At 33.0% G+C, this 13,242-nt stretch overlaps 1 long non-coding RNA gene across 1 annotated transcript; it reads left to right on the top strand.

Moving 5' to 3' along the window:
* The first annotated feature begins 1,611 nt into the window (after positions 1 to 1,611).
* Positions 1,612 to 12,489, top strand: LOC112750393 (uncharacterized). The gene is made up of 5 exons (XR_003175698.2): positions 1,612 to 2,252; positions 2,380 to 2,559; positions 8,463 to 9,056; positions 9,184 to 9,363; positions 12,275 to 12,489. It is a non-coding gene; the product is annotated as an uncharacterized lncRNA (long non-coding RNA).
* Positions 12,490 to 13,242: the final 753 nt, after the last annotated feature.

Raw genomic sequence — 13,242 nt, forward strand, 5'->3', positions numbered from 1 at the left:
GATCTTTCTAGCTGTCCTTTGAGGACCAAAATGTCCTCCACTCTCAGATGAGTGACAGGCCTCTAAAATGGACTGGAATTGTAATTGAGGCACACAACGTCTAATTACTTGATCAGTGCCACATCTCCATAAATATGGGTCATCCCATATATAATATTTAGACTCGCTTTTCAGCTTGTCTCTTTGATGCTTAGAAAAATTTGGAGGTAATGTGCGGCTAACTAAATAATTAGCAACAGGTGCATACCAAGGGACTACCTCAGATACTGCTTGAAGGTTATCAAAAGGAAAATTATCATCTATTGGAGTAGAATCATCCTTAATATGCTCAAGGCGACTCAAGTGGTCTGCCACTAAATTCTGATTACCACTCCTATCCTTTATTTCTAAATCAAATTCTTGTAACAGCAGTATCTAACATATGAATCTTGGTTTGGATTCCTTTTTAGCTAATAAATACTTTAAAGCTGCATGGTCCGAATACACTACTACTCTAGTACCAAGTAAATAAGCTCGGAATTTATCCAGAGCAAAAACAATAGCAAGAAGCTCTTTCTCAGTAGTAGTATAATTGGACTGGGCAGTGTCTAAAGTCTTAGACGCATAAGCAATAACGAAAGGATCCTTACCTTCACGCTGAGCCAGCGCTGCTCCTACTGCATGGTTAGAAGCATCGCACATGATTTCAAATGGCTGGCTCCAGTCCGGTGCTCTCACAATTGGAGCTTGAGTCAGAGCAGTGTAACATCCCGCATTTTTGAAAATCTAATTATAAATAAATTATGATTTTATCTTATTAAGTTTAAACTTTATAATTTTAGAAATTATTTTGTTAGAAATAATTAAATAGATTCGGAGATAGTTTTATTTCGAATCAATTAATATTTTTAAGTAATCTAATTATAATGGAATATTTTGTATAATTTTAGTAATTGAAAAATAAAAAAAAATTGTATAATTTAATTTAAGTAACTATTATCCTGAAAAAAAAAGTTACGATTTATTTTATCAATTTGATATCTTATTTTATAAATTAATTAATTAACAGTAATTAAATTAGTTTTATTAATATTTGGAGTTTAAGTTGATTAATATTCTTATGTAATTTTTATAATTGGTTATTTCAAATGCTTTGGAAATAAAATTTAGTAATGAAAGTATTATATAATTTAATTTAGGTAATTTCTAATATGAATGAATTATGGTTTATTTTATTAGTTTGAACTTTTAGAGATTAATTTATTAGGAATGATTAAATGGATTTTTATAAACACTTTAAGTTTAAGTAATTTTATTATAATTAGATATTTTGTAAATTGAAATTAAAGTTTCGGTGATAGAAAAATAATAAAAAGTTATATCATTTAATTTAACTAATTAGTATTGAGTTTAAACTGTATTTTATAAAAATGTGATTAATATGTTTATTTTATAATTTAAATTAGAAATAATTAATTTCACTTAGCAATATGTTGATAAATGATGTTCTTAAATATTTTAAGAGAGTATATTTGATTTTAAAATTACTCTACCTTCCAATTTTATCAAAATATCTATTCATAGCTATCCTTTATTCTTTTATAAAATCCCTAATTTCTAACCCTAATTCCCAAATTGGAAATCAGAAATCCTAATCCTAATTTTCCCCTTTTCCCCAGCCTCAGAACACAGCCCCCACCCCACCTTTCTTCCAAAACACCAACACCCAAACAAAAGAAAGAAACAAAGAAATGGAAAGGGAGAACAGAGAGCTTGGAATCAGAGAAGAGGGAGCCGCACTCTGCGCCGTCCAGCTCGCCGCCGCAGCACCTCGCCTGCGCCGTTATTCATGCCCATCGCCGTGCAGCCGTTGCTAACTCGCCTTGCCATCACCACCGCTGAAGCAAGGTCACATCGCCGTCAGATTTGAAGCCGTTGAGGAGCTGAACGCTCGCGAGGGAGAGGACAAACACGAGGAGAGCTTGTGCGCGAAGGGTAGTGCCGCTGTGTCTCTGTCGCACCTTCATCACTGTTGAAGCTGCACTTTCACGTCACCATCGTTGTGCCTCCACCGAACCCGTCACACCGCTGCTGTTGTGATGTCATTACTGTCGCGAGGGAGAAGAGATGCGTGAGGAAAGAAGCTCGCAGGGGAGAAAGAAGAGGCTGCCTGTGCCACCCGCTCTGTCGCGTCTGATCTCTGTTATCACCGCGTCGCTGCCACCGAAGGTCCGCCGCCATTGTTTCCATCGCCTCCATGCTTCATATTCATCGTAGGTTACTCTGCCGTTGCTGTTCTATTCTGCTTTTCCCTGGTAGCATTGAGTTGTGTTCTGTTGCCATTATTTGGTTTGCTATTGCCTTGACTATAACATGCCTCGTTTTCTTGACCTTCCTTAGCTGGCAATCATTACTGTCTTTGTTCGGTATTGCTGTCCTTATCCGGAACCACCGATGTCATTGTTGTTGCTTCCCCAGAAGAACTGAGGTTACTGCTACTGTTCCGGCCGTACTAGCTATTGTAAACTGGAAAAAGAAGGGGATCGCCACATATAAATTCGACGGTTTCGACTAACTGAGGTAGGGGGTTTAAAACGATTTCAATTTAAGAATACCTACCAGGTTTATTGAATAACTGCAAATAGATTTAATAGCTGTGAGTAATCGATTGATTATGTAATTATTGAATTGTGGCTGAAATTGTGATTGGAATGGTTGAGGTTGTGATTTGGAATTGTTGATTTGTGCTATTGATTGATTATGTGGATTGGGAATTGCTTGATGACTAATTGTTGAGAATTTCTGAATTTTAATGGGTTATGTTGGATTTGTTGCCGTTGAGTTGTTATTTGGTATATTGTAATGTTAATGAACTTGATTGGTGGTTGATTTGGAATTGGTTTTGAGGGGTTTTGAAGGGTTGGATTTTGAATACTAAATAGATTGCTGAAAATCTGATTTTTGAAATTAAAAGGTGACTTTGGAAGTGAATCAGTTATTCAACAATAATTGAAATGATATAAGAGTAAAGTCTGAGTAAAGTATAATAAAAGTTGTTGTTGGGACTCAATTTTGAGAAGTTTGAATTAATTATAGAACTAGTTATGATTTTTCAAAATTAAAATGTAAAACTTGATTTTCTGCATTATTTTTAAAGGAAGCTGGAAACTTTGAAAAACTATAACTATTTCTGTGATTATCGGAATTGTGTGGGACCAAGTCCGGATTGAGCTTGGGGATATAGGGAACTGAACTGCTGAATTTGAGACTTTTTCACTAAGTTTATGATTTATGGTGAATTTTTGAATCACGGATGTCAAAACTGGTTTTTCTGCAGAACGTTTAATGCAGCAGCAACTTGATTCCTCTACTGGAAATTCTGCAGTTTGAAGTTTAAAATGGAACCAATTTTAAATAAAACTTTATTCCTATTATTTTAATGCCGTAAAATTTCAGAACAATTGGACTTGTAATTTTAAAGATATGAATTTTTGAAGGATGATGCATTATGCAGAAAAAGCCAGATTCTGTTTTCTTAAATTAGTAACTTTGGGAGTTTATAACTTTTGATCCTGGATATATATTGAGATGCAACTAATTGGAGGTGAAAATTAAGTATGTTTAGTATATGTGATTTAAATTTCAGGATTTTCCATGTTTTAATAAGTGAGTTATGGGACTTGGAAGAGGTTGTGTTCAATGATTTGTAAAACAGAATTCTGCAGAAATTTACCTAACTTCCAAGCTGCGTAACTCCTTCATTAAAAATGGTATGACCCTGAAACTAATTGAGAAAGAAATTTGGATGAGTTATGTTTAACCACATTAATTTTGAAGGTAGTTGGATTTAATTTGGATTTTATATGAAATTTCAAATGTTGTATGGTGCTGCTGTCTTCTGATTTTAAAACACTGCAGAACAGTCACGGTTTTGCTTATATTCCCGAAGCTATAGTCAGCGAAAAATTATGATTTTTGATTTAATAGAAAGCTTAATCCGAGACGGTCGCATGGATATAAAGTTTGCGCAATTCCAAATTCATTTGATATTTTAAAAACAAAATGGAAATCAGGCTGCCAAGTTGTGTTGGTAATTATTTTGGATATGGAATTTAAGAAATAGATTTTCTATTATCAAATATTTTTGAGAATATATTGCTGTTGCAAATGCTGAAAGAGGCTGATGAATTGTTGAGAAAGAAAGAACCCGTAAGGATGGATAAGTCCTATTTTTAAAGGAGATTATGTCCAAATTTTTATAAAAAAATATAAGGACTTAATCAAAATAAATATTCAAGGCTTATTTAATAATAATAACTTCAATAATTCTTTTAAGAAAAGAATATTTGATCTATGAGATTATTGGCAAGGGCGTGGGTCTAGTCCTGCTTGCGAATTTGCAATTATGAAAGAAAAAGGAAAGAGTAAAGTACTTATTGTATGATTATCTGTTGCTTGAGGCAACCCAAGAGATATTATTTGTTTGTTTGTTGCTTGAAGCAACCCAAGAGATATTATATATATATATATATATATATATATATATATATATATATATATATATATATATATATATATATATTTGTTGCTTAATGCAACCCAAGAGATATTATTTATTTGTTTGTTGCTTAATGCAACCCAAGAGATGTTTGTTTATTTCTCTGTTGCCCTGAGGCAACCCAAGAGTAATTTTTCGTTCCCAAGAGTATATATTTCCTGCGAGTAGAAAGCAGAGGCTGTCTCAATAGAGCTGCTAATAATTGTATGCGCATTTATTTGAACGGAAAATCGTATCCGGGAAATCGTGAACTCGTGACCGGATAAATGTCGGGAATGCAGGTGCTAACCGACACATGAGCTCATGGCCTGTACTAGGACTAAACATTCATCATATGCATCTATGTGACATTGTTTGGGTGTGCATATTGTAATTGGTTTGCCTAAATGAATAATTCTGTTAACTGTTAATTGCTATATTTGATATAATTGCTCTTGATTGTGTTTGAACCTCATTACTTGTGTCTGAAATTGATTGGCTGGATTGTGGTGAATTGGGTGTTGGTTGAATTGCTTGGGCCTGAGGCCATGACTGGTTTGTGTTGGAAGTCTAGTTTTGTATAAAGTATCTGACTGGTTCAGCATAGACTTAATGAACATATGCTTGGAGTAGGATGATCATTTATACCGCGTAGGTAACTTCTTTTATGTTATAGTATAGTAAGGTATGAAAAATCAAACTGGTTCAGCATAGACTTAATGAACCTATGACTGGGACAGGTTAGTCATTCATACAGTCTAGGAAACTTTTAAAAGTTTTACAAGAAAAATATGGATTTAGGAGGTTGAGTAATTAACTAATGATTTTAAAGAAAGTTAGTTTCCTTTTAGATGTCTATGAATGCAGTTAACTATTTGCGCTTTATTCTTTACTTTCACGGCATTCTCGACCTCTACTGAGAACATGTGGTTTGGTTCTCACCCCCAAATTTTCCACCCTTTCAGTGACACAGGTTTGAAGACGCATTTTGAAGCTGCGAGCGATTAGTAGATTTTCTTTATGGTTTTAATTACTTCCATAGAGTCCCCTCGCTGTTGTCCCTCGAGATTTTATTTTACATAGAGGGGTAGGTTTAGTATATCGTATTTGAAATTCATTTGATTCCTTTTGTATAAGAATTATTATTAATAATATTTATTTGATTATTATTATTTGTGAATGTTTGAATTATGACTTTAATGAATAAAAAAAACAAAATTTCCTGGCATTTTCTTAAAACTAAAAGCGAAATCGATACAAAGGCTCAGTAATTAAGTAGTTAATATTAGAAAAGGTCACGTAACGTTCTTTCTAGTAGAAATAATCTGACTTAAGCAAGGTATTTTGCTGGAAGGGATGTTACAATATGGTATCAGAGCAGTCCTTCCTGTAGAGCCTTGGGAGTGGACTGACTATGCTTCATTGGATACTCTGAGTGTCTGTCATGCTTTATAGCTTGTTCTGATGACAAGAGTTTGTGTTTTATATGCATGACTGTTTGATGATTAATGCTATTAGATTACCATTGCATACCTCATGTTATCAAGTTTGGCCAACTTAATACTAATGATTTATGTATATGGAAATACTAATGGGTTATCATAGACGAAATAGAAGTGATAAGGTTAATGCGAATCACGAGGTTTTGGGGACGTTAGAAACTAAATTCTAAAGACTAGTTCCATTTCGACGTATGATCTTTATTCGTGCTTAGTGTTATCTCTTTCTCTACTAATTGTATTGAAATTTCTAGTTTCTGATCTCTTTCTTGCTAATCTTGTATTATCATTCGTACATGTCCTTGCTTGACTCTGTATCTGGTTATTGCTTGAATCTTTTGAAACATTTATCCTTACCTTACAAACTCTATGCTCCTTGCTCTCAATTCGGAATTATTTCGGTACAGCGTACTATTTCTTGAAATTTCCTTCTTGAGTACTTGCTTCAGATTCTCTTCGAGAAAAATTTCAATTTACAACTTTTCTTACTTGGTTGTATCCACAACCCTTGCTTAAATTTTGATGGGATTGTTTTTAATTCGGTCTAGACTTTCTTACATAAACTCTAAAACTTCTTTATATAGTTTAATCTTGTTTATCTGTGATATACCACTTATCTTTTATTGATTTATAGAAAATCTTATTTCAAAATTTATTCTTTAAATAGAAGCTGATTTTCAGCCAACTTTATTATACTTTTATAGCTATTCTTACCTAATTATGTATTTAAGTATCCTCCAAGATTTTTAAAGAAAATATTTTGCCCTTAACACCAAACAAGCTTTAATTTACAAACCATGCATGATTTGCTTTGATCTGAAATTAAAATCGGTATATAACGTATTATTTATACTAAGTTTAGTACTTTTGAAAAATGTTAGGTTTAAATATTTTCCTTTGAAAAAGATAAACTAATTCCTTCTGTTTCAAGTTGAAATTGTTCTAAATTGCTGTACTATCTTTTCTATTACTGTTCATATCAAAACTCTTTAATTCAAAATCCTTTCTTAAGCTTTCAATTTAATTCTCCTTCCGGTATATTTCATTGCTTATATATATCCTTGTTGTTTGATAATCTTACGTATTCCTTCAAATCCTTACGAAATACCATTTTGTACGATTCCGAACTTGAGTATTCTTCCAATTTCTCGCATAAACCTTTCGTGCCGTTTGTCTTTCTCTTCTCAAGTTTCGTATTCCTTATATGCGGTAGTTCTTAGGGACGCGATTTGTGCGTACGGAAAGTGAATCTAGTCAGTATACGAAGTTATAAGGAGTTTAATTTTGAGGCGACAAGAGGAAGTGGTCGTGCTTTGTTAAAAGTTCTGAACGAATATTGTGCCTATTTGATTTTGGATTTGAAATATGGTTTGCGTCAAATTATTTCTATCAACTTTTGCACCACCTAATATATTCTTTTCTATGTTTATGTTATATGGTTTTCTTGGTATCTTTAAAATATTCAAAAGGGGATGTGAATATGAATCTTTTCTCCATCTTATATTAATTTTTGTAAGTTGGATAGAATGTAACATCCCGCATTTTTGAAAATCTAATTATAAATAAATTATGATTTTATCTTATTAATTTTAAACTTTATAATTTTAGAAATTATTTTGTTAGAAATAATTAAATAGATTCGGAGATAGTTTTATTTCGAATCAATTAATATTTTTAAGTAATCTAATTATAATGGAATATTTTGTATAATTTTAGTAATTGAAAAATAAAAAAAAGAATTGTATAATTTAATTTAAGTAACTATTATCCTGAAAAAAAAAGTTACGATTTATTTTATTAATTTGATATCTTATTTTATAAATTAATTAATTAACAGTAATTAAATTAGTTTTATTAATATTTGGAGTTTAAGTTGATTAATATTCTTATGTAATTTTTATAATTGGTTATTTCAAATGCTTTGGAAATAAAATTTAGTAATGAAAGTATTATATAATTTAATTTAGGTAATTTCTAATATGAATGAATTATGGTTTATTTTATTAGTTTGAACTTTTAGAGATTAATTTATTAGGAATGATTAAATGGATTTTTATAAATACTTTAAGTTTAAGTAATTTTATTATAATTAGATATTTTGTAAATTGAAATTAAAGTTTCGGTGATAGAAAAATAATAAAAAGTTATATCATTTAATTTAACTAATTAGTATTGAGTTTAAACTGTATTTTATAAAAATGTGATTAATATATTTATTTTATAATTTAAATTAGAAATAATTAATTTCACTTAGCAATATGTTGATAAATGATGTTCTTAAATATTTTAAGAGAGTATATTTAATTTTAAAATTACTCTACCTTCCAATTTTATCAAAATATCTATTGATAGCTATCCTTTATTCTTTTATAAAATCCCTAATTTCTAACCCTAATTCCCAAATTGGAAATCAGAAATCCTAATCCTAATTTTCCCCTTTTCCCCAGCCTCAGAACACAGCCCCCACCCCACCTTTCTTCCAAAACACCAACACCCAAACAAAAGAAAGAAACAAAGAAATGGAAAGGGAGAACAGAGAGCTTGGAATCAGAGAAGAGGGAGCCGCACTCTGCGCCGTCCAGCTCGCCGCCGCAGCACCTCGCCTGCGCCGTTATTCATGCCCATCGCCGTGCAGCCGTTGCTAACTCGCCTTGCCATCACCACCGCTGAAGCAAGGTCACATCGCCGTCAGATTTGAAGCCGTTGAGGAGCTGAACGCTCGCGAGGGAGAGGACAAACACGAGGAGAGCTTGTGCGCGAAGGGTAGTGCCGCTGTGTCTCTGTCGCACCTTCATCACTGTTGAAGCTGCACTTTCACGTCACCATCGTTGTGCCTCCACCGAACCCGTCACACCGCTGCTGTTGTGATGTCATTACTGTCGCGAGGGAGAAGAGATGCGTGAGGAAAGAAGCTCGCAGGGGAGAAAGAAGAGGCTGCCTGTGCCACCCGCTCTGTCGCGTCTGATCTCTGTTATCACCGCGTCGCTGCCACCGAAGGTCCGCCGCCATTGTTTCCATCGCCTCCATGCTTCATATTCATCGTAGGTTACTCTGCCGTTGCTGTTCTATTCTGCTTTTCCCTGGTAGCATTGAGTTGTGTTCTGTTGCCATTATTTGGTTTGCTATTGCCTTGACTATAACATGCCTCGTTTTCTTGACCTTCCTTAGCTGGCAATCATTACTGTCTTTGTTCGGTATTGCTGTCCTTATCCGGAACCACCGATGTCATTGTTGTTGCTTCCCCAGAAGAACTGAGGTTACTGCTACTGTTCCGGCCGTACTAGCTATTGTAAACTGGAAAAAGAAGGGGATCGCCACATATAAATTCGACGGTTTCGACTAACTGAGGTAGGGGGTTTAAAACGATTTCAATTTAAGAATACCTACCAGGTTTATTGAATAACTGCAAATAGATTTAATAGCTGTGAGTAATCGATTGATTATGTAATTATTGAATTGTGGCTGAAATTGTGATTGGAATGGTTGAGGTTGTGATTTGGAATTGTTGATTTGTGATATTGATTGATTATGTGGATTGGGAATTGCTTGATGACTAATTGTTGAGAATTTCTGAATTTTAATGGGTTATGTTGGATTTGTTGCCGTTGAGTTGTTATTTGGTATATTGTAATGTTAATGAACTTGATTGGTGGTTGATTTGGAATTGGTTTTGAGGGGTTTTGAAGGGTTGGATTTTGAATACTAAATAGATTGCTGAAAATCTGATTTTTGAAATTAAAAGGTGACTTTGGAAGTGAATCAGTTATTCAACAATAATTGAAATGATATAAGAGTAAAGTCTGAGTAAAGTATAATAAAAGTTGTTGTTGGGACTCAATTTTGAGAAGTTTGAATTAATTATAGAACTAGTTATGATTTTTCAAAATTAAAATGTAAAACTTGATTTTCTGCATTATTTTTAAAGGAAGCTGGAAACTTTGAAAAACTATAACTATTTCTGTGATTATCGGAATTGTGTGGGACCAAGTCCGGATTGAGCTTGGGGATATAGGGAACTGAACTGCTGAATTTGAGACTTTTTCACTAAGTTTATGATTTATGGTGAATTTTTGAATCATGGATGTCAAAACGGGTTTTTCTGCAGAATGTTTAATGCAGCAGCAACTTGATTCCTCTACTGGAAATTCTGCAGTTTGAAGTTTAAAATGGAACCAATTTTAAATAAAACTTTATTCCTATTATTTTAATGCCGTAAAATTTCAGAACAATTGGACTTGTAATTTTAAAGATATGAATTTTTGAAGGATGATGCATTATGCAGAAAAGGCCAGATTCTGTTTTCTTAAATTAGTAACTTTGGGAGTTTATAACTTTTGATCCTGGATATATATTGAGATGCAACTAATTGGAGGTGAAAATTAAGTATGTTTAGTATATGTGATTTAAATTTCAGGATTTTCCATGTTTTAATAAGTGAGTTATGGGACTTGGAAGAGGTTGTGTTCAATGATTTGTAAAACAGAATTCTGCAGAAATTTACCTAACTTCCAGGCTGCGTAACTCCTTCATTAAAAATGGTATGACCCTGAAACTAATTGGGAAAGAAATTTGGATGAGTTATGTTTAACCACATTAATTTTGAAGGTAGTTGGGTTTAATTTGGATTTTATATGAAATTTCAAATGTTGTATGGTGCTGCTGTCTTCTGATTTTAAAACACTGCAGAACAGTCACGGTTTTGCTTATATTCCCGAAGCTATAGTCAGCGAAAAATTATGATTTTTAATTTAATAGAAAGCTTAATCCGAGACGGTCGCATGGATATAAAGTTTGCGCAATTCCAAATTCATTTGATATTTTAAAAACAAAATGGAAATCAGGCTGCCAAGTTGTGTTGGTAATTATTTTGGATATGGAATTTAAGAAATAGATTTTCTATTATTAAATATTTTTGAGAATATATTGCTGTTGCAAATGCTGAAAGAGGCTGATGAATTGTTGAGAAAGAAAGAACCCGTAAGGATGGATAAGTCCTATTTTTAAAGGAGATTATGTCCAAATTTTTATAAAAAAATATAAGGACTTAATCAAAATAAATATTCAAGGCTTATTTAATAATAATAACTTCAATAATTCTTTTAAGAAAAGAATATTTGATCTATGAGATTATTGGCAAGGGCGTGGGTCTAGTCCTGCTTGCGAATTTGCAATTATGAAAGAAAAAGGAAAGAGTAAAGTACTTATTGTATGATTATCTGTTGCTTGAGGCAACCCAAGAGATATTATTTGTTTGTTTGTTGCTTGAAGCAACCCAAGAGATATTTGTTTGTTGCTTAATGCAACCCAAGAGATATTATATATATATATATATATATATATATATATATATATATATATATATATATATATATATATATTTGTTGCTTAATGCAACCCAAGAGATGTTTGTTTATTTCTCTGTTGCCCTGAGGCAACCCAAGAGTAATTTTTCGTTCCCAAGAGTATATATTTCCTGCGAGTAGAAAGCAGAGGCTGTCTCAATAGAGCTGCTAATAATTGTATGCGCATTTATTTGAACGGAAAATCGTATCCGGGAAATCGTGAACTCGTGACCGGATAAATGTCGGGAATGCAGGTGCTAACCGACACATGAGCTCATGGCCTGTACTAGGACTAAACATTCATCATATGCATCTATGTGACATTGTTTGGGTGTGCATATTGTAATTGGTTTGCCTAAATGAATAATTCTGTTAACTGTTAATTGCTATATTTGATATAATTGCTCTTGATTGTGTTTGAACCTCATTACTTGTGTCTGAAATTGATTGGCTGGATTGTGGTGAATTGGGTGTTGGTTGAATTGCTTGGGCCTGAGGCCATGACTGGTTTGTGTTGGAAGTCTAGTTTTGTATAAAGTATCTGACTGGTTCAGCATAGACTTAATGAACATATGCTTGGAGTAGGATGATCATTTATACCGCGTAGGTAACTTCTTTTATGTTATAGTATAGTAAGGTATGAAAAATCAAACTGGTTCAGCATAGACTTAATGAACCTATGACTGGGACAGGTTAGTCATTCATACAGTCTAGGAAACTTTTAAAAGTTTTACAAGAAAAATATGGATTTAGGAGGTTGAGTAATTAACTAATGATTTTAAAGAAAGTTAGTTTCCTTTTAGATGTCTATGAATGCAGTTAACTATTTGCGCTTTATTCTTTACTTTCACGGCATTCTCGACCTCTACTGAGAACATGTGGTTTGGTTCTCACCCCCAAATTTTCCACCCTTTCAGTGACACAGGTTTGAAGACGCATTTTGAAGCTGCGAGCGATTAGTAGATTTTCTTTATGGTTTTAATTACTTCCATAGAGTCCCCTCGCTGTTGTCCCTCGAGATTTTATTTTACATAGAGGGGTAGGTTTAGTATATCGTATTTGAAATTCATTTGATTCCTTTTGTATAAGAATTATTATTAATAATATTTATTTGATTATTATTATTTGTGAATGTTTGAATTATGACTTTAATGAATAAAAAAAACAAAATTTCCTGGCATTTTCTTAAAACTAAAAGCGAAATCGATACAAAGGCTCAGTAATTAAGTAGTTAATATTAGAAAAGGTCACGTAACGTTCTTTCTAGTAGAAATAATCTGACTTAAGCAAGGTATTTTGCTGGAAGGGATGTTACAATATGGTATCAGAGCAGTCCTTCCTGTAGAGCCTTGGGAGTGGACTGACTATGCTTCATTGGATACTCTGAGTGTCTGTCATGCTTTATAGCTTGTTCTGATGACAAGAGTTTGTGTTTTATATGCATGACTGTTTGATGATTAATGCTATTAGATTACCATTGCATACCTCATGTTATCAAGTTTGGCCAACTTAATACTAATGATTTATGTATATGGAAATACTAATGGGTTATCATAGACGAAATAGAAGTGATAAGGTTAATGCGAATCACGAGGTTTTGGGGACGTTAGAAACTAAATTCTAAAGACTAGTTCCATTTCGACGTATGATCTTTATTCGTGCTTAGTGTTATCTCTTTCTCTACTAATTGTATTGAAATTTCTAGTTTCTGATCTCTTTCTTGCTAATCTTGTATTATCATTCGTACATGTCCTTGCTTGACTCTGTATCTGGTTATTGCTTGAATCTTTTGAAACATTTATCCTTACCTTACAAACTCTATGCTCCTTGCTCTCAATTCGGAATTATTTCGGTACAGCGTACTATTTCTTGAAATTTCCTTCTT

Source organism: Arachis hypogaea, chromosome 15 (assembly GCF_003086295.3).
Source record: "Arachis hypogaea cultivar Tifrunner chromosome 15, arahy.Tifrunner.gnm2.J5K5, whole genome shotgun sequence".
NCBI classification, from domain to species: domain Eukaryota; kingdom Viridiplantae; phylum Streptophyta; class Magnoliopsida; order Fabales; family Fabaceae; genus Arachis; species Arachis hypogaea.